The 26163-nt window shown below is 37.7% G+C and overlaps 1 protein-coding gene across 1 annotated transcript in view; it reads right to left on the bottom strand.

Annotated features, from left to right (window-relative positions):
• LOC109421493 (ejaculatory bulb-specific protein 3) overlaps positions 1–22526 on the bottom strand; it is a 49706-nt gene extending 27180 nt beyond the window's left edge. Inside the window, exon 1 of the mRNA XM_029870959.2 lies at positions 22359–22526. The gene's annotated coding sequence lies outside the window, so the exon portion shown is untranslated. The remainder of the gene's footprint in view (positions 1–22358) is intronic.
• Between the last annotated feature and the right edge of the window lie 3637 nt (positions 22527–26163).

Here is a 26163-nt window from a genome sequence, read left to right as displayed (position 1 = left end):
CCTAGGCGTATATCCAAATATTTGTGGAATCTCTTACCAGTAACAGGTAAAGCAGATTCCCCTCTATCTAATAACGGGATAAGTTTGAATAAATACATTGAAATACGCCTTGGAGGGACGGAAGAAGCTGAGTCGTGCAATGGTTGTTTATGTTGGTTGGATTTCTTTCTAGGAGTTCCTCTGGGAATTCCTCGAAGAGTTCCTCCGGGAATTCTTCTAGAAGTTCCTCTGGATGTTCCTTTATGAGTTCCTCCAATAATTCTCCAGGAGTTCCTCCGAAAATTACTCTAGGAGGTTCAATGGGATTTCTTAGACTTAGATTCTACGGAAAATCCTTCAGAAGTTCGTTTGGGTATTCTATTAGGAGAATCCGAGAAGTCGAAAATTCCTCAAAATTTCCTCCGGGAATTCCTCTAGGAGTATATTCAGGAATTTCTTTACGAGTTCTTCCAGGAATTACTCTTGAAGATTCAAAAATATTTTTTTAGGAGTTCCTCCAGGATTTCCCCGAGGACATTAGATTTTTTTCCTACAAGCTTCGAAAATCCTCAAATAACTTTGGCTTACCCAGATGAGGACAAGCAATTCCTAGTGTTTCTAAAAGTCGAAGATTCTACATAGATTCTTCAAAAATTCTTGAATTACTTTAGCGGACTTAGATGTGGACAAGGAGTTCCTTGTATTTCTTAGCCAAGAATTTTACAAAGATTCTTTAAACATCTTCGAACTACATTGGGGAATCCAGATGTGGATAAGGAATTTCTGGTATTCTTAAAATCAAGAATTAAACATAGATTCTTCAAAAATCCTCGAATCACTTTAGCGGACCCAGATGTGGCCAAGCAATTTCTAATATTTAAAAAAATAAGGAATTTTCTCGAGACTCAAATAGCTTCGGCTTACCCAGATGGGGACAAGGAAATCCTAGTATTTCTAAGAATCAAGAGTTTTGCTTAAATTCCTTAAAAACCCTCGAACTACCTGATATTTTTAGAAATAAAGAATTACTCCTAGACACTTATTAAATTCTTAACCTTAGCGAACCCATATGTGGACAAGGAGTTCCTAGTATTTCTCAAAGTCTAGAATTTCACATAGATTCTTCAAAAATTCTCGAACTACCTTAGCGGACCTAGCTATAGACAACAAGTACAATCAGATATCCTATTAGACGCTGCCAACTTTTCGCCCACCGCGTTTTGCAGGCTGTTTTCTAACCAATTTAGTTTATATTTTGTTTGTGATGAGTCAATAGTAAGCAATAACTGCACTAAAAAAATAAGGTGGATTGGATGCGAGACCGCTGAGAAATTGCGGTTGGCGTAAGCGACTGTAGTTGGTATTTCTAAAAGTCAAGAATTTTTCCCAGACTCTTGGGAAAATCCTCAAATAACCTTAGCGGACCCATATATGGGCTAGAAATTCCTAGTCTTTCTAAAAGTCTAGGTGGTCTAGAATGGTGGTTCGGTCCCCCTTCGAGCCCGAGTTCGAGCCATAAAATGTTCGTAATGGAAATGTTCTCTACATTCGTGTGCTCCGTGTATGTTTGTGTCTACCACACGATTACAAGAGCAGCTTGAACATTGGTAGAGAAATGTCAAAGTTTATTACTATGGATGAGTTCTTGGACTTATGCACGTTTTCACTAATTAGACGTTGGAGCAGTACCATATTCACAGAAAATGAACTTTTTTCCATGGCCACTTATGCAGCATGGCATCGCTCAAAACTCAAACGAGAATAAGTACACGCGCATTGGTCCACATAACAACATGCTTCGTCCCAGTGGGAACGATACTCCCAGAAAAAGAAAAAAAAATCATATCAATATTTTAAAGCAGAATACTCATGCTTCATGCATTGTAAAGCGATACATGTTTCCCTGAAATACACAACTTTTACAAGAATATTCAACAGGTTCAGAAATTATTCAAAGATGATTGTGTTCCTATTCGTTGATCTTGTTCGCTCTGTCTGTTTCTTCTATTGATGTTATTCTTTTTTCTTTTATTTATTAACAAAACAGCAATGAAACAGAAGAATTGAAACAGTATTTCACTGTCATTTGTTACAAATTTAATAAAATAAAATGTTTATTTGATTTATTTGGGTTCGAGCACTTTAGAGGTGAATTAATACACCAAAACCTCCATTTAGGTAATGAGTCGGGACTGCCTAAATAGAATTTTTACCTAAATGGATTCAGTTCATTACCTGAATAGAGTACAAGGTTCCAAAGAAGATTAACTAGGGAAAGTGACTCGAATAGGAAATTTAAAGATGGTCATGCGGAGTTTCAGAGAAATTTCAAGGGAGTTTCTGGAGGGGAGGGGCTTCAGGGGCGTTTTTGGGGGTTTTGGGGGGTCTCAGGTGAGAATTGTCATGCAAATGACTAGCTGGGCACGGAACACAAAAAACCCTGAAACATTCCGCCAGACTGAAAAATTGTTAAATGTCGGGTCAATGTCGGGTAAATTTTTATCGTATGTTGGGCCACTGTTGGACCAACATCGAACAACTGTTGGGTCTATGTTGGGTTTGGTGGCGAAAATAAAAACAGGTGAATGATAGGCTAATGTCGGGTATGACGTCATCAATCTTAAGTACTCCAACTGTTCTGAACACAACCAAATTCTATTTAGGTAACGTTACCTAAATGGAGGGACCTAAATAGATTTTACCTAAATGGATCCTACCTAAATGGAGGTTTGAGTGTAAACGCACCGCAGTCGCAAACCCAGAGCCAGCGATGCGGATAGCCACAGTAATTGGAGATAGGTTCCTCTCAAATTTGAGTGGTTTTTTTATAAAACCGTTTTTACTGAACAGCACGGTTTACGAAATTTTATGCGGTAACATGTACTTTTTTTTGCGTTTACAGCATCTATGAACATACAACAGTATTTGCACATGACCTTTTGAGGATACATTACCTTTTTGTGTGAAAAATAAGCAAGAGAAATGCATAAGCAGGTATTCAAATTTGGAATATCCTAGAATCGTGAAATTTTTACAGAAGATTCTAGGATATCTACAGAATAATTGCACATGAGGAAATTATGGTATTCGGTCTCATATTCGAGTAATTACGCATAATACGCCAAAAAGCCAGAAATCCTCTCTCTCGTGAAAAGCATGACCTCAGACCTTAAGTTCAAATTTGTTTAAAAATAAGAATAGAAAAGCTATGAAAGTTTTAAATTCCGGAGAGAAGTTTCTCTTCTTTTCAGGATCCTCTTAAAACGACATCAAACATTCTGAAAATCCATAAATTACACCAAAATAGTTTCGAGGAGATCCTTCTTCACCTTAAGTGCTACAACTTTTATCTCAAAAAGGCTATACAATTTTTCAAGTTCCGATCTAAAGAAATCCTTAGCATGAGCTCCAACACATGTTGTAATAACATCGTTCATCGATAATGAGGCTGATACAAATTTCATTTAGACTTTTTGTCTCTCCCCCCTCCCCTTCAAACATTTTCGGCTGGATTTTGAAGTTTGAGGGGGCCGATAAAAAATATTTATCAATACCCGGGTAGAGGTGAATGGCAAACCAAAAACAAAAGAATAACAAATTTTATTGTCATAACTTATTTTGTCATTCATGAGTTCTTCATGAAGAGCTTAAAACAACATGTGAATAACATAATATGATATCATATCAAAATATGCCATTCGCTTGTCATTTATCAAATTTGGAAGAATGACTACTGAATGACTTATTTTGCAATCATAACAAATTTTGCAATTGATGAAATATTGTTGACCTCTTACGAGTTTGATGAACCATTACAGTTTGGCACTTATCAAGAACAACATAGTGGTAAAATTTGAATTTTGGTTATTCTAATGGTAACTTTTTGATAGTTTTTTTTAGTCGACAGGCGAATAACTAATTTTGATATTGTTCTGTTTTTAACAACTCAATAATGGTATATTTTGCAATTCTCAACGTTAATTTTTTTTGTTCTTGGTTTGCCATTGTAATGTCAAAATTTGACATTCTTCAGTTATTTCATAGAACAATGTCAGTTATTATTTTTGCCCTTTTGTCACTTATTTCAAACAAACCAATGGTAAATTTTACCATTTAGTAATTCTTTTTGAATGGTAAAATTTGTAATTGTTTTGTAATTCTTTTCTGCCCGGGTATGTCGCGTCTTGCTAAAATTCATTAATAAATCCGATGAGTTTTTTATTTTTTTTAAAATAAAATGCTTCATTATTTTTATCCCCCTCGACCAGCCAAAGAGTGGTAGGACAAAAAGTGAAATAAATATTAGTAACGGGCCTAATTCGCTTTTCTCTGTTTCTATACCAGTCATTCAATAGAAAATCGATAAAGTGGATCTCCGAATGTCGTGATACTTGGTAGGCTTGCAGTTCATCGAAATAATAAGACCCGTAATTTTTATTTCATCATTAGAGTAACCAATTCTATCATAGAAATGTTCAAAAAATCTAAGTTTATCAAAATGAAAAATTTTCAAAATATAACTTTTGAACCCGTTGCCCGATAATTTTTTTTTTAGTTTATAAGATGTTGATTAGTAGTTTTCGGAAAATTGCGCTGGATGGAGCAAATTGAGCTTTGCATTAAATATGCAACATTGTATTTAAAAAAAACATACAAGGCTGTGTTTTTGATATGTTACGCCAAATATTCTGAATATTATAAAAAATATATTTTGAATATTTAGATAAACATATAAAAACAGGGTGCTCCCTCGGCCCCGAGACCACGAAATCGTGAATAAAAACTAAAAGATAATATATTTCTTGCCACCAGATGCTATTTGCGCTTCCTACTTATTTTTCCTGAAACACAATCCGATATCTTTCAAACAAAAAAATCATAAACGACTACCTGGCATAGAAATTTTGATTTAAATAAAATTAAAAAAAAAAATTCTGGACTTTTCCAAGTATCCATGTATCCAAGTATCATGACATTCGGAGGTCCACTACATAGATTTACTATGGAAAGGCTGATAAGTGAAATGAATTTTTCAACCCATTCCAAATTTACAGGATTTTCTTGGTAGTGCTGCCAAAGCCCTTCAAAAGGGGCTAAAATCCTGTTTGATTTTAATAAATTTAAAGTTTTTGTAGACAAGTATTGCGACAGGGGTATTTGTGGCGGGATTTTTAAAACAATTTTCTGAGGTAATTGGTCGTAGTACTTAATTTAAGAAACGAACAAATTTTAGAAAAAAATGTCAGAGAGAGTTACCAGCGAATTCATGGAATGAAATTCTTTGGAGCTATTTCAAGTAAGAGGAATCTCTTTCTTAAAAGCATGCCTGAGAGATTTTATTGAAGATTATCGAAAAAAAAAACTGCTAAAGAATTACACAAAATAAATTCTACAAGATGCTCTGAGCAGTTTCATGAGAATTTTCCTAGAAGGATTTTCACAAATTTTTCATCGTTTTTTTTTCTAGTAGCTTCAACATTTATTCTATGGAAAATTCTGTCCAATCAAATAACATTTTCATATGCCATAGAGTTCTATCGAGAAACATTTTCATTTATTTCGTGAGAAGTTCCCATTGATAATACAGAAATCAGCACTAATTATTCAGCCATTCCATAGAAAAACGATATAGTGCAACTCCGATTGTCGTGAAACTTGGCGGGTTTGTAGTCCATCGAAAATAATTAGGCCCGTATTTTTTTTATTTCGTCATTAGGGTGACCAATTTTCAGATAGGGTGGTCCTAAAAATCAAAGTTTTGAAAAACCATTTTTTTTTTTTCAAAAAATCATACCTTTTTAATCAGTTGACCGATTTTGAACTTCTTTTTTTTTGTTTGAATGCTATTGAAATCTAGTTTTTAGGAAGAACATACTAAAGGAGCAAAATTGTGTTTTAGTGCGAAAAAAACTGCAATTCCTTTCGTTTTTTGACGTTCTCATGGTCTTGCGACCAAAAGGGTACCCTGTTTATCTAAATATTCAGAATATTTGACGTAACATATCAAAAAATCAGATAGGTATGTTTTTTAGTTTTTGAGATATGATTTTTTGAATAAAGAGAGTAATATATTTTAATACTTGTTTAAATACTACTAAATCATCATACAACTATGCCTTGTAATGCTTTTTAGAGTGATTCCTGATGGTTTCGGTATCTTTAGTTGTATAAGGATTCGAAATATAATTAAATTTGAAAAAATGTTTTGTATGGGAAAAGTTTGCCTTTTATTTGCAAAAAAATATATCTCAAAAACTAAAAAACATACATCTCTGATTTTTTCATATGTTACGCCGAATTTTGCGCAAAAACACAATTCAGTCCCTTCAATGTATTTTTCCTAAAAACTGGAATAGCTTTCAAACAAAAAAAAAAGAAGCTTAAAATCAGTGAACTGGTTCAAAAGTTATGATTTTTTTATTTTAGTTTTGGAAAACCTTGATTATAAGGACCACTCTATCTGAAAATTGGTCCCCCAAGAACGAAATAAAAAATACGGGTCTTATTATTTTCGATGAACTTCAAACCCACCAAGTTTCACGACAGTCGGAGTTGCACTACAGGGGATAGACAAAATGATCGGGACAGACAAAGTTTTCACTTTTCAAAAAATTGTAAAAGAGGTGTAACTTTTTGAAAAGTCCATTAATAATCTAAACTTTTTACTGGAAGTTGATCAACTAGTTGTGTATCAATGGTCAAAATTTGGGAAAGATCGAGCTATTCTACATAAAGTTAGAAAGATTCTAGAAAAAGTCAAAATTATCCGATAGCCAACTTTGAACTGTTATATCTCCGGATTCAATGAACCTAATGCAATGAAATTTTTAGCGTTTATGACTCATATAATGAGCTTTGAAAAAAGTTTGACTAAACTTGAAATTATTAATAAAAAAAAAGTAACAGCGATTTCTTTATTTTATGATTTTTAAGTAAGTCTAATTTTAATATGTTTCCCATTACTTTTTCAATTTATTTCCGGTTATTTAGTTACTTCCTGTCAAAACTTCTTCATATGGAAGTCAATTTGGAGAATTCAATTAAACCATAATTACCATCTCGAATTTAGTAGCGATGTTGAAAATTTCGATAATTTGTTGTTATTTCAGAAAAATAATATAAGCATTATAATTTTCTTCTGTGTTACTAATTTTAGGTTATGTCAAAAGTTTTTGAGAGATAAACGCTCAAAATTTTATTGCATTTGGTTCATTGAATCCGGAGATATAACAGTTCAAAGTTGGCTATCGGATAATTATGACTTTTTCTAGAATCTTTATAACTTCATGTAGAATGGCCCGATCTTTCCCAAATTTCGACCATTGATACACAACTAGTTGATCAACTTCCAGTAAAAATTTAGATTTTTGTTACACTTTTCAAGAAGTTACAGCTCTTTTGCCATTTTTGAAAAGTTAAAATTTTGCCAATCCCGATCATCTATCCCCTGTATATCCTTTTTTATGGAATAGCTGAATTGTAGCAGGCACTCAACTTTTAGACACACTCCACGCACTTCTTCACCATGATGGTTGAACTTCATTGGACGATATTTCTGTGATCCTATTGTCGTTTTTCTTTCTGTATTCTCCAAACAAACATAAATGCCAATATTCTTCTGTTAACGCTTGAAATTTTGCGAATTGTTGTCATTTTTTTTGCGAATGCTAAAACAGGCAACAAAAATTGTGTTGAGAAAAATCTTCTTCTTCTTCTTCTTCTTTCTTATGTTTGAAGTTGCAGACTTTTCTTCAACTATTAGATCATTCCCAATGAAATATCGCATCACTTGATAAGACGCAGTTCTGATAAGCATCATTTGACAAGTTTGCTTCTCAATTCTGGCACGCGTCACGTCCGTGAGTGCAGCCAGCTTAAAGTGACCGGCATTGGTCTTCTGTACCATTAGCGTCATGGACCTATGCCAGAGTAAGTCAGAGAGCCTCCGTAGTGGAACGATTCACGAATACTGATGAGACCGCCGCCCCTCAGAAATGGCATTGCTTCTAGTGCTGCCTTATTCCGTTGTTGTCGGTAGGTCGGTCGTCCGGTACCATCAATTCAATCACCACGTACAATGCAATGCGACGACGTTGTCATTTCCTTCAACAATGTAGTAGCTAACCACCGCGTATCAGGCAACCAAACCGAATCAACGAGGGTCTGTCGGTGGTTTATCAACACAGTCACGAAACGGTGTATACCTCGGTGAACCCACAATTTGAACTTGTAAAACAGACGGTAATTTTCTGCTAACAATAGTGTTCCCCTCTACAAGTAGGAGCACGAGAATGGGGAATCCCATCGCCCAGAGCGAACCATCCACGGATTCAGTTGGGATGATATTACTACAATCATCACAGTGTGAAACAAGAGCTTATGCAATTCTCATCGATATTTAAACAGCATTTAATATTTTCAGAAAAAAATAGCTCGATATTTTACTATAGTAGAAACACTCAAAGATATAACATATTTTTTCGAAAATTTATTCGATAAATGGAACGAGCTCACCGTTCTCAGAGGAAAAATTGAAGTCAATTAAGATCTCAGAAGATTATGACAATCGTCAAAATCAAATCTCTTTCATTTTGGTTTTATGATACTCATAAGGACCTCCTCAGTGGGACCACATTTTATATTACTCTGACGAAAGAGTAACATTCTAACGACACCAGACCCAAGGTAAAAATACATGTACCTCAACAACTTTTGCTTTCAAGTTCACCCACATTAGCAATTTACGACGACGACGACGACGGCTCAGTTCATTACCGAGTTTGGTAGTGTGTCAGGTAAAGTAGCCCTGGCGCCACCACCGCACCGCTAGGACCTCGCTCGGTAAACGCCCCTTGTAATGTTATATAGTGAGTGTAGCAAAATGGCATGATTGTAATGACCGATGCGATGGCATCAGCTTCGACAGGTAGCGGGTTTAAAACTATAAATACACCACGCAAAGCAGTGCTAATGACCGCCGTGCCGATTGCTTCAAATAGACCGGCAAAATCGATGAAAGGTCGGTTGGCTAATTGTAGAAAGCATTTCTTCCCCCATATTGTAAACTTCCGATTATATTATCGGTAATCCTAGAATTCCACTCCCCGTAGAGTAGATGACGAACTTTAACACGGTGACTATGAGCAACACCGAGCTCGTTGCGTGAGGTAATGATGATGATGCGTTGCTGTTTTTGTTGTTTCCGTGTCCGATCTAGTTACACGATCGCGGGGGACCTGCTGAACTGGTCAGTCCGTACTCAGAACGGCGGCCGAGGGTGGATTTTCCAGTTCCCAAGGTGTTCTGATTGAATTGTTCGTGTTAGAACCGGTGCGGTGTGTGTCAGTCGTCGGTGGCTGATGAATATATGTAGATAGATAGAATCCGATAGGTACGTGCGAAGAATTACACGAGGGAAGCATCTGATGGAAGTGTTGTTAGGGACTTTTGGAAACAATTAGACTGATTGCGGTGCTTATGAGGTGTAATAATTATTGTACTCTACACATTGTTATTGCTGCGTTGATGTAAAGTAATTTGCGAAGGTGATAAATAGATTGTAATTCCATTGTTCACTGAAAAATTACAAAAACAAGCATCCCTAGGCAGTTGAGCTCATATAACCAAAGCAGTAAGGGCCCATATAGCCGAGGCGGTAAACGCACGGGTATTCAGCATGACCATGCTGAGGGTGACGGGTTCGATTCCCGGTCGGTCCAGGATCTTTTCGTAAAGGAAATTTCCTTGACTTCCTTGGGCATAGAGTATCTTCGTGCCTGCCACACGATATACGCATGCAAAATGGTCATTGGCAGAGGAAGCTCTCAGTTAATAACTGTGGAAGTGCTCATAGAACACTAAGCTGAGAAGCAGGCTTTGTCCCAATGAGGACGTTACGCCAAGAAGAGAGAGAGAGAGAACCAAAGCAGTAAACGCGTTGGTCTTCAGTAAGTAAGTAACGAGTTCGATTTCAGTCAGTGTTAGGATGACTTTTTCACAGACAATCGCAATTGGTGCAATTGGTAATCGTTTTTATCGTACAGAAACATTTATGGCTTGTTTGGCCATTTTCTACTTAAAAAACAAGAAGAAAGTTTGATTTTGTTCTCCTTTTCGGGTAATTGAATGACTGTAGGGTTAATTTAAAGTTTTTCGACTACGCAGTCTTCAATAAACTAACGACGTTTGTTGTTATCCCAAGCGTCGAAACGTTGGGATAACAACAAACGTCGTTAGTTTATTAAAGACTGTGTAGCCGAAAAACTTAAAAAAAGTTCTCTTTTTCTTTCAAAAAATAGTGGCAATTAGACGGGCTTGGTGGTTTAGTGGCTACCGCTTCTGATTCAAATGCAGATGGTCCTGGGTTCAATCCCTCGCTCGTCCCTATCCTCCTATTTTGTATCTTTCTATATACTTTCTCCCTCCTCTCTACATATACAACTCATGCATATTCACATGTTCATAGTTATCGCTAGAACAGAAACGAGTTGGTTCCCTTACTTCACACAAACCAATGTGTGAACTCTCTGTCAACCAAGTCCCACCAACACTCCGACATCCGCATAAATTTGTGCAGACGCAGAGGTATATTCGGTCAGATGTGGATACAAACGATTGCAAACACCAGTTCCTTCCCCTTCCCCACATTGACCTGCAACCTGACGTGGCAGGCGCCATTGTCGCCTAAAAATAGAAGATCACCAACGCACACACACTGAAGATGGCTGATAGCCCGCGGTAGATATCTCGTTGGTTCCTTGTGTGAATGAAGCTGGTCTGGCGATACTGGAGTAGCATTTACGGGCGGTCAATAAAGCTCCAGCTCAAGCTTTTCTTTGACAAAAGAATGACAATAGCATCTGAAACAGACAGCATAATATTTACTGTAGCTAGCAGACACCTGGGACTATGATATGGACATTTGAAATTAAAACTTTGAAATTGTATTATAATTGTCATAGGGTATTGGTTCCCTTATTAAGAATGTGGCTCCCATTTTTATCCTACGAAAGACAAAGGATTGAAGCACTGTTTGTTATGTTTCTTATTTTTGTATTTTTTGTTAGAAGTGAGCACGCATGCAAATAAAAAGAACGGAAGCAATCGGTGCCGAAATCGCTCGTTTTCGAATAGGATGAGATTGGGAGCGTGAGATTACTTATGGCACTCAAACCCTACATGAGAAAAAAATCCTAAAGGAATACCTAGTGAAATTTCTTGAGAACTTTACAGAAGAAACCCTAAAGAAGTCCCTTAACACCATTCCTGGAGGAATTTCTGAAAAAAAAACTTATCCTTCAGGAATCCGTAGACGTACTTTTAAGGGATTTTTTTTAGATATGTCTTGTAAATCCTTTAGACAGGTTTCAGAAAAAAAAACTCGAGAAATCTCTGGTGAAATTCCTAGGAAATATTATTGGAAAATGTTTGAATGAATTCCTGACACAGTCCTTGGCGAAAGTCATAGAGGAGAAAAACATGAAGACATTTTGAGAAACCACATAAAGGAATACCCCGATTAAATACATAAATAAACTCTGTATGAATTTCTGCTCGGAATTAAAAAAAAATCATGCATGAACCTGTGGAGGAATCCTTGCAGAAATTTCTGGAAGAATCCATGGGGAAATCTCTGTATACATTTCTGGGGGAATTTACTATGAAATCCTTAGAGAAATTTCTTGAAAGAGTTCGTAAAAGAATCTCTGAAAAAAAAATCTGATTAAACCGCTGGATAAAATCTGAATCCTTAATTGCATTGTTGATGGAATCCTTAAAAAAATATCTGAAAGAATCCTTGATAGTTTCGTAGAGGATTCCCTAGCATATTCTTTCAGAAATTTCTGGAGGAATCTCTGAAATATTTTCTGAAAACAGCATTGACGGATTTTTCAATTAATCCTAGCAGGTTTATGAATAAAATTCTGAAACAGTCTTTGGAGCAATCTATGGAAGATCTTTTGTAAGCATGTCCCTTTTCTAAAACGAATCCCAGGTGGATTTTTGAAATGCATCCTCTACTCTATTTGTAATGGAATCCATTAATAATTTTCTACTAAAAGAATTCATGAACAAATTTCTGGAGAAGCCTCTATAGGAATTCTTGCAAAAAACCCTTAAGGAGATTTTAAGGGAATCTTCAACAAAAGGATAGAATTCCTGCAGGATTTTCTTAAGAAATTTCTGAAGAATATCCTTGAAGAATTTCTGGAAAAGTTTCTAGGTGATTTTCTGGAGTAATTTTTAAAACAAGCTTTGGAAAAATGTGTAAAGGAAACCCTGGAAGAATTTCTGAAGGAATTCTTAGAAAAAAAATACGTAGGAATCCCTGCAAGAATTTCTTAAAAAGATGCCCCCTATGACATTCTAAAGGAATCGCTACAGGAGTTTCTGAAAAAATACGTGAAAGATATTTCAAAATGATCCCTGAAGGGATTTTTTAAGCTCGCCGTGTATGAATCAGTCTGGTAATCCAGGCATTTTAAATCAATCCTTTCTCAGGGAATTTCTCGAATCTGGAAGGGAATTTCTGAAAGAAACTGAGGAAATTACTAAATAAATTCATGGAAGATTAGGTAAAAGAATCAATCGAGAAATGTTTGAATGAATGCCTGCAGGAATTTCTGAACAGCTCCCGCCAGGCCCGGATTAAGGATTGTGGGGGCCCGGGGCCCGAGCGGATGTGGAGGCCCTTCTGAGAGATGACCAAAAATGTGTTTCCTTATTTTCGAACAGTACTTGAGCAATATGAAAAATAAAGCTAATGTTAGCAAGCAAAAAAGGTTTTTGTGGGGGCCCCTAAAATGTGGGGGCCCGGGGACCGCCCCCCCCCTCCCCGGCCCCCCCTTAGAACCGGCCCTAGCTCCCGCAAAAAAAATCTCATGAATCCGTGTATAAATATTTGTATAAAAAAAATGAATTTCCTTTAAAAAAATTTAGAGAACTAGAAAATCCCTGGAAAACTTCCTAAACGCCACTCCACAGTGGATGATTTCATCATTTCAGCGCGCTTAATTAATATTTTTTACTATGACTTTTGGCGTCATGGTGTCATCGAGAAGTTCTACACTATATAGACTGTTTCAGAAATTATAAATACACTTTGTTTATTAAATTAAATGAACTGTTCTTATGATTTTTACCAACATCTTTCAGAGTATAGCATATTGTACTCCATATTTTAATATTTCCTTTCAATTGTCTTGATATTTTAAAAAACAGTCGAGTTCTCTATCAAATTATTTAATTTTTCAAATAAGCATTTGAACAAAGGTGTTTTTTAATGATTTCAAATTATTTATCACTAAATACCAAAAATTATCTTAATTTTTATCACTTTCGCTTTCACAACAAGTTGTCTAAGGAATGCCTTGATCAAAATTTGGGAAAAATCGATAAAGGTATTTTCACAAAAATTTTTCGGAGATCAAGTTTCTTATTTTTAAAGGTTTTCTACGGAACATAAGAACTACCACACAGTTTCTTAGCTTTCCTGAACGCATTTAATCTTAACAAACTTATTTTTTCAGCTCATTCGATCCTTCAGATGGCAAAGCTTGTCATACCATAAAAACGAATGCAGTAAGCAGTAATTAAGACATTCGTTTGCTTAACGTTCGTTGTTAATGGTGTTGTTGAGAAATTTGAAACAAAAAAATTGTATGGAGAAGGCCCGTAATGGTGGTTCTTGATCAAATATTCCAGTGAAAATTTCTCTTACCAATCGAGAAACATCTTTTATTATCGACTCAGCAATTTTTATTGTGTTTGGAAATTAAATATTTTATCCGTGAGATTTTTTTCTTTTCCACTATGCTACATTTTTTACCACTTTGTGCACATTCAAATTTTAATCATCTAGTTTACATAGCCCTATTTTTTAACTTTTACCAGAAACATCAACAAAATTGGTATTATTTTCTTCGTTAGTATGTTTACTATAAGAGCTAGAAGAAGCTTTTTTGGATATTGTGCTCAAATTAAAATGGCAGTTAATCGTTAGTGTATTTATAATTTCTGAAACAGTCTATAATATGAAGCTTCTTTTGAACTTTGGTGAAATATGATCAATCCCCGTAAAAGTGAAAAAGATTTTTTTTTAATTTTTCAAGATTCAAGGTTGGTGTCATCCAAAAAGTTGTAGAAAATGTTATTTGAAGTAACTTTGCCGAAAGTTTGTAACTCCGTTTGTTGCGCATAGCGCTCTTTGGATTCTTTATTGAGCACCCCTATGTATTACACATATTTATATGACAAAGCATTGCTGATGATAATATCCCAATTGCAATGTGACACTAGTGAAGAGGTGACGGATTTCTACTATGTACATAGTTACCGAATTTGTAAGTTTTACTTTGTATATTTAAAGTCATCGTCTATTATAATAAACATATTTCCAGCTTTGCAGCAGATTGAACAGCAATCAGTAGTTTGCTTTCTAGATGTCCGCTCAAAGAGTCGGTCCACCAATGCCTCTTCGCAACACCGTTACTTTTCAAGATACATTACGTTTTTTACCATCAGCTCCTTGAAAAGGGTTTTTGCGCAATAAATTTCCAAGAATCGATTTTTCTCATGTTCTACAAAGTTAAAGATAATGGTCAAATATACAACTATGCCGAACATGACATCCAGATAATTTTAAAAGTAAAATAGTTATTACGTTTTTTATAGTTTTTTGAGCCATGTTTAATTTAATTTAATTTAATTTAATTTAATTAATTTAATTTAAAACCATGTAACTTAGCTATAGGCAATTATATGCAAATTTGATTTTACGTAATTTTCTCTCTTAGAAGGACAAAACTAAATTCTTAGAGACTGTAAGATGCATCCTTCTCTTCTAAATGTTTGTTTAGGTGTGTGAGTAAGAGAAAATGAAAAGATAGCTTCACCGATAATAAAGCGATAGAACAAGCTCAATATGAAATCATTTAATCATTAAATAAATAGCCATTGATCTGGGCCAATTTTGCTGGAAATTCAATATGAATAAGTTCAGCATCTGGAAGTCTCGATCAACTTTGCCTGATATGAAATTCATCTATGTGATCTGATTCTCGAGATACAGAAGTTCACAACTTTTAATACTCAGTAGTGGCACCTATCGAACCAATTAATTTCTACAACGGATTGCATTTGATGTTCTAATCAACTATGCTGAAGATGAAATTCTGAGTAAAATTTATCACCCTAGTGCCACACAATGGATAAACTTGAAATCAAATAACTTATCATCAGATTGATATCCTAATAAAATTTACCACAAACGAAATTGTTATATTTGGTCCAATTCTCGAGATACAAAAGTTTTGAACTTCTTACTAGCGCCACCTAGCAGAAGCATTCAGAAAAAAAACTAGTGCATTAGGGACCATTCATAAATCACGTTGATGACCACGATAGGAATCTCAGCCCCCTCTTCCCTTTCGTCAATAATCTACTTTGGCCAGATGCCTTCTCCCCCCAAAAAGCCTACGTGGGTTATGAATGGCCCCCTACCAAATATCTGTTGATGTCCTGATCAACTTTACAGAAGACGGAAGTTTTCGTCGATAATGGTCTGATTCTCGAGATACAACAGTTTGGAATTTCTACGATTCACTAGCGCAACCTAGCAGATGTATTGAGAATCATTTAGCTTATTATCAAATGGCTCTTTGCTGATCAACTGTGCCGAAGAAGAAATTCTTCTGTTAAGTCTTATTCTCGAGATACAGCAGTTTAGTTTAGAATTTTTGAGAATCACTAGCACCACCTAGCGGATAAACCTACAATCAATTAGTTGCCTAGGACAGCTCTTGATGTCCTGATCAACTTTGTCGAAGACTAAGCTCTGATATTTTGTGGATTCTCAGTCATGGCAAAATCCAAACGCTGTTATTTTATTTTGTCCGACGTTTCGGTCCGTTTGGGACCTTCTTCAGGGACTCAGTCCCAACAGTTTCCAACTACAGTCGAGCACACCAACGAAGGTGAAGTTCTTCTAAGTAGTCAGATTCTTGAGATACAAAACTTTAGGATTGAAAAGACTAGAATCAACTAGGTCACTATCGGATAGCTGTTGATGTCCTGATCACTTTGCCGGAAACCTATCAATGCAAAGTTATATGATCATTAGCGCCGCCTACTGGATTGTAATATGTACTAAATATTGTACTATGTAATGAAGTACTGAGGGCTGCAAAACGGTGAGTGTCCAATATAGCTCTGGTCCTCAATTCCTACCTCATGCTTCCACGGGTCAATCGATGACAAAGACCACCAGCTAAGAGTTGTGTGCTTGGCTGGTAGTGCTGGTAGTTTCCGGCTGTTCGAGCCCGTATGAAGTTGATCATCAATATTAACTTCTTTTCTCGACTAGCCTAGATAGTTGGGTAGTGTCGGTAGCGATTGCTTCAATTGGCTAAGAATAACACTACGGACCACCTGTTCCGGTGGTAAGAATCCACCAACATGTGACCCCTAATTCAAGGTGTGATGCGGCTTTATGCTTACCGTGCCTAGGAATGAATGGCTAGGGGGGTCTAATAAAAACCTAACCGGTAACGGAGCCTGTGGAGTACCAGGGCGCCCTCCACAGTATGTTTCCCTTACTGCGCTAACCGGAGCAATGGTGCAGTGGACCTTGTGTTTCTCCGAGACAATCAGCTGCGCTTCTTTAGTCCCTTCACTTGAGGCTAAATGTGGGCGGAGTTATGAAGATGTTGTTAATTAGTTTAAATTTTCACCTATATGGTTTCGCATCATGCGATTTACACAGTGCATTCTGTGTATCCTCGCCTTTGGCGTTTTCCAATCGATACCGATCTGGTTTAATTGCTGTTATTCTTTGTTGTGCTGTTATTGCGAAGACTTTAATCTTACCTAGATTGGCTAGTGGCTACGGTTAGGATAGCTCAGATCAATCTTCAACATAAAAGAACAGCAACGATCAATCTTTGCAGACTTATGCAAAATGGTACAGCCCTAGTGGCCATGGTACAAGAACCTTACTTTCGTAAGGGGAATTTCTATCTGGGAAACCTTGTGAACCCGGTGTTTGCTACTTTCAGTAAACATGAAATGGCAAACTCGCGTGTCATGCCTCGAGCCTGTGTGCTTGTCAACAACACTCATCTCTGAACTAACCACCAGAGATGTAAGTGCTATCACAATTGATGTATCTGTTGGAAACCTCAACAGGAAATACGTCTATTGTTCGGTGTATTTACCGCATCATGAACCATCCCCTACGGGTGCTTTCAAACAATTCATCGCGTACTGCACTTCAAAAGGCCTTCGGCTAATTGTTGGCAGTGATGCTAATGCTCACCATATCATCTGGGGAAGCTCGGACATTAACTTGAGAGGCTCCAGTTTGATGGAGTACTTTTAAGTAGTACAGATCTTGCATTACTTAACATGGGTAATCGCCCAACCTTCATGGTATCTGCTAGAGAGGAAGTGTTAGACATAACGCTTTGCTCTAGTAGAATTAGTCACGAACAATTGGCAAATAATATCAGATGAAGAATCTTTATCTGATCATCGCTACATTTTTTTGAACATCTTAATGTTACTTCGCATACTTTGCGTTTCAGGAATTCCCGGTCAACCAATTGGGATCCTTTCACCGATTTGGTTGCGGCCAAATTTTATGGATACTCAGCATCCATTGACTCTTCAAGTTGTTTATATGATGCTCTTGATACTTCAACGGCCCTCATCATGTAAGCTTTTGAAGAAGCTTGCCCTCTACAGTCTGTGAAGACCGCAAGAAAAGCCCTTGGTGGAACTCTGATCTGGCGAAGGTCAGGAAACAATGTAGACAGAGTTGAAACAGACGACGTTCGGCTGGCTCGGAGGCTTTCAAGTCGACTTGAAAGGCCTACCAGAAAGCTCTCCGGTCTGCTGAACGATCCGGCTAGAAAAGCCTTTGTACGAATGTTTCCGGTTTTAGTAAAGTCCTTGCGAAATCTAAGAATTTCCGAGTGAACAAACTTCGTTTGCCAAATGGAGATTTCACTTCCTCTGCTGAAGATGTTCTGGAATGCTTATCCAGCACACACTTCCCCGGATGTGTGAATATTACATCTTCGGATGAACCTGATGTCATTTCTTGTAGTTATGATTCCCTGGCTTCGGCTCGGAGGATTGTAACTATAGAATCGATTTAGTGGGCTTTGCTCCTTTCAAATTTCGTGGGGCAGATGGGATTTATCCTATTTTGCTTCAGAAAGGATTTGACTATTTCAAACATGTTTTGAAAAACTACTTGTTTGCAGTTTTGCTACAGGGCATATTCCCAAATCTTGGCGGGATATTACTGTAAAGTTTATTCCAAAACTGTGTCGTGCGTCGTATGAAGAAGCAAAGAGATTCAGGACTATCAGTTTGGCCTCTTCTGAAATGCTTAGAACACATTGAGGATCATCACATCCGTGCTGTTCTTCTGGCTAACGCACCTCATCATGTGAACCAACATGCCTACTAATCTGATAAGTCCACTGTGACTCTTTTACACAAGGTTGTTTACGATTTCGAGAAAGCATTCGCTCAAAAGCAATCTTGTTTGGGTGTTTTCTAAGATATCGAGGGTGCTCTTTACAACGTGCCTTTCGATGCCATATTGGAAGCCGCACGTAGTCATGGTATGTCTCGGCGATTAGAAAATTGAGTGTTTGTGGATGCCCCCAAGGGACTCCCCCTATCACCAATTTTGTGGAATATCGTAGCAGATACGCTATTGAGGCAACTCAATAATAGCGGGTTTCCTACTAATAGTTTGCCGTCGACTACCTAACATTGTTAGTCGGTATGTGCACCAGCACCCTTTTCGACCTGATGCAAAGCGCCCTTCAGGAAGGTCAGGGTTGGTGTTGCCAATATGGCCTTTCGGTAAATCCAAGTAAAACTTCTATTGTTCTTTTCACGGAAAGGCGAAACCGTAATGGTGTTCGAACTTCGCGTCTCTTTGATTCTGAAATCAATGTGACTGATCAGGTAAAGTACGTTGGAGTTATTCTTGATTCCAAGCTTTCCTGGACACCTCACATTGATTTCAGAATCAAGAAAGCTTATATGGTCTTCGGGCAATGCCGGCGAACCTTTTATGGTACACTTTGGGGTTTAAAATCCATGTATATCAAATCGATATGCACAACTGTTGTTTGGTGCATCGTTCCTTTCAATTCCCACGACAACGGCCACTGCACTTACCGCTTAGCGGTACTCGGTGTACTAGATGAAACTCATGTAATCCGCAGATCAACACACACCTCGTTGTTTTCACTTTTGGTGGATTGAGACAAAGTGGTTCTTGTGCTCCATGTGATCTTACGATTACGATTTCAGGCGACATCATATGTTACACTTATGGCTCTCTTCTCGAAGGTCGAGCTGGTGCTGGTGTCTACTCCACACTTTTTTCAGGCTGAAATCTTTGCTCTTTTGTGCGGAATGCAATTGGCACTGCCATTAGCGAAGTGTTGGATAAAGCTTCAGATTGACATCTGAGCAGCCACTCAACACAAAAATCGAAGATTGAAAGTGAAGATTGACATTCTCATTTTTTCATTCGTGTTTGGCCACATTCATTGTCAGCTGAATGCCTCTCTTTTTTCATTCAATTATCTGTCACGAATATTTTTTCGTACGTCCTAAAATGTCCAATTTCTGTTAGCAGGCGCACAATTCGACTTAATGGACAAAAAGAGAACATAATTAATATTCTAATTAACTACTATACACAAGTTTTGAGATAATTGGAAGAATAATCGGGAGTTACGGTCCAGTTTTATTTCTCAGTGAAAATTGTCAGTGACAGAAAAATGAATGAATAGGTGAAAAAATTCATTCGTCAAAATGAATTTTTCTTGATCCCTCAGTTGAGAATCTTCAAAATTCACGTTGAATTTCACTCATTGAAAATGAAAATTTTAAACTCTGGTTTGAAGTCATGTCGTCAAACAAAATTATATTGTACTGAGCCATCTCCAAGGGTCAAAACATAATTGCAGCAAGCTCGTCAAAGCATTGACTGTCCACTACCGACCTAGCTATCAAATGGCGAATATTCAGCAAGCTGATTTACTTGAATGTGACAGCTGTAAATCCGATTATGGAACTTTGTATCATTTGATAATATTATGTAACTGTCCAGTTTTTCCGCAACTGCGTTTCCGAGTTCTCGGTAAACACTTATTAAGTGAAACTGACTTCAGAAACCTGAATCTTGAGGATGTTCTGTTGTTCTTAACCGGCTGTGGTAAAGAGCTATAAGCCCTCTTTATGCTTTACGCGTTATCACAGTACCCTTTTCAGGGCGCTGTTTGAACCCATTGTGACCCCATGTCCCTCAGGTAAATGATAAATAGGCTCGTGTTCATGGCGATGGCACAAATTTCTCAAATGGAGGAGAACGTGCCTCTAGAGCGGACCTACTGATGATTCAATAGATCGATTAGCAACCATTTCAAAAAAGTGGTAGTTAGTTATGAATCTTTAAAAAAAAATATTGCTCTAATTACCAATTCTGCTGGTGGATGTAATCCTGAAACATTTTTCGAAAACATTGACTGGACTTATCGAAAATGTTTCGAAGACAAGACATTTTAAAATGAATCCGCATTCACATAATACTTAATAATACTATTTTTTGAAGGGTAGGCTTTTTAAAATCAGGCTCTCTCCCAGTATGTGCTTAGTCTTCATAAAGATGAAGAGTATCTTGGCGAGACCTTGGGGTTGAATACCACGGCCTTGCGTCAGCCCACCACAAAACATTTTTAGAAATATTGAAGATTACAACAACTGCAATAAACCTAGCTTTATATTTCAGCAGCGGAAAATTGATCATTTCGTAGGTTTATTTCTTTCACTACTTCATAAACAACAGCGCAAACTTGTCTATGAAACCTTCAAATCTATTACTCGCGGTCTGACACCGTTCCAATAGCCGCCGTCTCCGCCGCCTCGATCATCCGGACGGATCTACGCGCATCGAATCGTATCGAACCGGCCAACAACGCGATCAAGCCTCTGGTCGGTGTGACAGATCCGATCTCGGACCCGCCGTCAAGATTTCAAAGGGGGTATTCCGTTGCATAAGGGAGTGAGGCGGCGGCGCGGCCGGCACTCTGTGACGGACGACCGCGACGCAGTCTCTACCTACATCAACGCACTGCACAGACATCTCTCTCCAACAGCGGGGTGGTGCACAAAGGTGCAATGCTGCCATTGTCGGTCTAGTAGTGTCTGCCATTGCCACCGCCGCGCCAGCCGCCACGTTGGGTGGCATTAAAATTATGAAATCCATTAAAGCTCATTATATCATCACGGCGCGGCGGTGTGGTGTGCGGTTCCACACCGTGCTCCGGCCGTTTGACACACGGCGACCATTGCCAACCGGGGGAGTCCAAGTGTCGCCGGAGTCATAGTCATCGTCGTCGTCGACGAGCCTAATGATCACTTCTGGGTTTTGGGCTGACTGCACGAAGGAATCATGGGGGACCATTAGAGTGGTCCACGAATGGAACAGCCAGGAATTTTCAACTTATCTAATGTTGGCAACATGAAACACCGAACATTTGAAAGAATGACGAAAAGTAAGAAGAAAAGAGTTCGTTCTACAGTTTTGGATTCCAGAACAATTGAGCGGACGAATTTCTTTTGATTTGGAAATCAAGATTAGACTTCAACGCTAAACTCTGAAGTTCTCAAGATAGCAAGCTCAGACACAGAATCAGAAGAAATGCCCCTAAAAGTTTAACTGAAAAAAAAAACAAACAGAAAACCCGCTACGAACTAAAAAAAACGATTATTTTACACATTTGTAAGGTTCTGATTCATAAATACATCCACTGATTCGAATGTCTATAAAAAATCAATTTCAAAACAAAGAACATTCCAGTATGAACAAATGAGGAGTTTCCACAATTTTGAGCTGAAGCTGTAAACTGAAATTCCAGTTTACATCTATACATTGGTAATATTTTCCATACAATTTTGAAACACTTCTTGTGTATCAAATGACTTCACATTTTTAGCACCATATTTACGAATGACACTTTCATTCATGATAAAACGAACAATTCCAGACTTTCCGCTGTTTCCATATATACTTGGGCCACTCTAGTGACTTCAGTGGCCATGTGCTTGCTGACCGGCTGCGCAAAACCATACAAGAAACTGGAATCGCGTCGTTGCACTTAACAAACCGCACTCGCCACAAATGGCTTTATTAGTACCGCACTAGTGTCTCTCTGTTTCTACTTATTTCTGCACATCTGTTTCGACATTTTCCTCCCCTGGTTTATGCGCTAATTTGTCAATTTTCTTCGCTAATTTTCGCTTTCATGAGTCATTCGATCCGCTTCGTTCTATTTTCATCCACTCACCTTCGCTTTCAGTTCAGAATTCTATCACTGCACGAAATCACTTCACGCCGCACTTGTCTCTCGTAGTCGAATCACGCGCTTTCCTTCCACACCTCACTAGTAACAACACTAAACTACTACTAATCGGGCGACGCTAACAGCTTATTGGCTTTATAGCTTCCACCACTCCTCCACCAGACGACTGCCTACCCGGTCGATCCACTAAGCTACCGAACGCGCAGGACGGACGGACGGACGTCGGACATCGGACGGACGACGCCTTGACGCAGGCAGTAGGCAGGAGACTTGTGCGGGTGAATAGGCGAGGAGACTCACTGGCCGACCACACCGTTTCAGAGATTTTAATCGTGGCGCACACACTTTGTGTTGCTCTAGCCTAGCTTTACAGCTAAATGGGTAGGTAGGTAGATAGGTAACACGCGCACGCATGCTCTCTGCATCTGCACTTCACAGCTGATTGAGTGGAGTGCAGCTAGCTGCTCGCCATGAACGATAGTGCGTCGTCGTCGTCGTCGTCGTGCAGTTGGGCGGGGAAGTACGATCCGAGGCAAGACAGGATGTTCGGAAGTCCCCCGACAAAATTGTCGCATGAACTGTAAACTGGTCTTTGTACTACACAGGTGAAGATGGGTTTTGCTTCCTTTTTGTGCGTAATGCGTAAAATATGTGAAATGATCATAATCGTTAAATGTAGAACTAACGTCATATACAGGACAAATAAGAATTACCAAATTAGGCCGTTACAAATATTTATTTCACTTTTTGTCCCACCACTCCTTGACTGGTCGAGGGGGGAGGGGGATAAAAATAATAAAGTATTTAATTTTAAAAATATTAAAATCTCATCGGATTTGTTAAAGAATTTTGAGCAAGACCCGGAAGGGGGGGAGACAAAAAGTCAAAATAAAATTTGTATCAGCCTTAACGTAGAACTTATGTCATTTATTTCTGTTAGAGTAGATAACATTAAAGTTGATTCGTAGGAAGAGCGTTGTTTGTTCACTTGAATGCGATTGATCAGATCTATGTATTTCCAGTTGCTTCCACATTGCCAGGAAAGGAAACTACACCCTGAATGATCGGAATCTTTTTCTCAACTAGCTTACAGAGAAGAAGCTTGACTTTTTCATATATATATATATAAATACAGGTTTGAAAGTCTACTTAAAAGGTCTGTTAAGTGAATTCTTTCAAAGATTTCTTCAAATATTCTTCCAGGGATTGCTTAAGAATTTTTGTAAAGATATCTTCAGAAATTCTCTTTACGAAACGATAAAGCTTTTATAATTGCTACGTGGAGTTTTTTTTTCAGAATTTATCCACGATTTTTTATGCAGATTTCCATGACCTCCTCCAAAAACTCCGCCGTGGATTAATTCAGAAATTCTTTAAGGTATTCGTTTAGGAAACCCTTTTAAGAACTTTTCAGGAATTCCTCCACAAATTTCTGCAAGTATTACTTTAGAAATTCTTTCAAAGATTCTTTCATAAACTCTTCCAGTGGTTTCTTCGTAAAATCCTTCAGTAATTTATCCAGAAATTCGTACAAATATTTCTTCAGGAAACCCACCAAAGATTTGTTCAAGAAATGCTCTAAGAATTCCAGGTAAAATTTCTGCCAGAATGTTTCCAGGAACTTTTACAGGGATTTATCCAGAAAATCTAGCAGGAATTTTTCCAGAGATTCCTCCAGGAGTTCATATAGAGATTACTCAATCCTTCAGGACGCGCGCCGTTGTAAAAAGTACAACACAACCAAAAAACCTCACTCATCTTATACAGCGCAAGCGCGGTGCAGTCTCAGCTGCTTGATGGCGCCCGTCCTGAAGGGTAAATGATTTCCCCATTATATTTCTCCATGTTTTTTCCAGAAATTTCTCCGGCGTTTCCTTTAACCCGTTGACGCCCAAGGCGTCTCACAATTTGAATATTTAAATAAATTTGTTATCGATGGTCAAGTTACAATAAAATAAGCATGATTTGACGAAAAAAATGGAAGTCTATGGTGTAGTTTCATAAAAATGCTTCATTGTATGTCCTCAATATCTGATAAATTTTCTCAAGTTCTGTTTCAGCACAAGTTCTACGCTATCGTTATATTCTGAGCCATATAGCTACAATACAGCTCTAAACAAGTGAGAAAGATGATAACCACTCAAAAAGAATATAAAAATGACTTATAAATTGGGGCAGAAATCTAATCCGATAAACGCCTAACAGTATGCATTGCCCTTGTAATTTCATGTAGTTTCGACTGCAGTATTCAATATTTCTCAAATTTAATTTCTAAAACAGATCAAATAAATAATGCTCACTATCTGTAGCATAACCAAACGTTAAAATACTGTAGAAGTTAAATTTTACACAGATAATGATTTCTGATAAGGTAATTGATTTTTTTTTTTCATTCAGTTCCCCACAAAATCTCTAGACGTAGGTACTCAACATTTTTACGTAACATTTTCAGAAATATTGCATGTTTTAAAAGGAAAGTTGTGTTGATTCCACTGCTCTTTTTAATTCCACTAAGAATTTGCATCCTCAGACAGATACGTATTTTGACCTCAACTGTAAGGTCGTCTTCAGTGTATCGTACTTACTGGTATTCCACTAACACGCCCAAGTTTATCATCATTTCACGTTTTGACAAGCGTTTTGATATACAATTTCAACAGATACACTCTGCACGGCTTCTCCACTTACATATGTTTATTCTACTCCATGATTTTTTATTTGTGTACGTACAACAATGTGGGTTTTATGGTGTTATTGTGGGCACTATCGACGTTACATTGAAAAGATAATGTGTCTTACGGCTACATGAAAAATTATAAACGATCCAAAAATTTAATTTTATTTGATCTACAAATTGCGATTGAGAATTGCATACAAAAGGCTGAAAACATAAGGCTGATGTAATAATTCGATTTTTTTTCAAACTCCATCAATCCAAAAGAAGCCGTTCGCAAGATCAACCCACAGCCACATAATAACGATAATTTATCTCAAAATAGAAACCTATTTTTCTCTCTAGTTTGTCGGGTGAAGATCACTGCGTCCAGATTTTAGAACTATTGTTATATACCCTTTTTGCTTTGAGGTACGCAAGTTATCTCAGTAACATGTTTATCACTGAGATACCTTAGTATCGACTGAACTCAAGACCATGTATTATGGATGAATCTTCTTCTTCTTCTTGGCGTAACGTCCTCATTGGGACAAAGCCTGCTTCTCAGCTTCTATGAGCACTTCCACAGTTATTAACTGAGAGCTTCCTCTGCCAATGACCATTTTGCATGTGTATATCCTTTGGCAGGCACGAAGATACTCTATGCCCAAGGAAGTCAAGGAAATTTCCTTTACGAAAAGATCCTGGACCGACCGGGAATCGAACCCGTCACCCTCAGCATGGTCATGCTGAATACCCGTGCGTTTACCGCCTCGGCTATATGGATGAATAGAGATCCTGAATTACAATATGTGATTCCCCCATTTTGGCGAGACTAGCTTTATAAAGCCAACCACGTCCTTGGGGGATAAGATCCATATGTCAGCAGGCCCTAAGAAGGGCTTGCTGAGAACTTTGAACCTGTTACATATAGGGTATAGGCAGTACAGGTATGTTCCGTTTTTGTCACTATCCGTTATTATCACTATCCGTTTTTGTCACTATCCGATTTCGTCAACATTTCATTCCGTTTTTGTCAACACTAAAGTTTTTGCCAAACTTGTTCCCTCGAACACGAGTAATTTATAGTTTAACATTAATCTTGAGGCAATGCATCCATGAGTGAATTTGAAGCAA

Source organism: Aedes albopictus, chromosome 2 (genome assembly GCF_035046485.1).
Source record: "Aedes albopictus strain Foshan chromosome 2, AalbF5, whole genome shotgun sequence".
NCBI lineage: Eukaryota > Metazoa > Arthropoda > Insecta > Diptera > Culicidae > Aedes > Aedes albopictus.
Note: the sequence above shows the minus strand (reverse complement) of the source record. Positions and strands in the feature narration are given on the sequence as shown.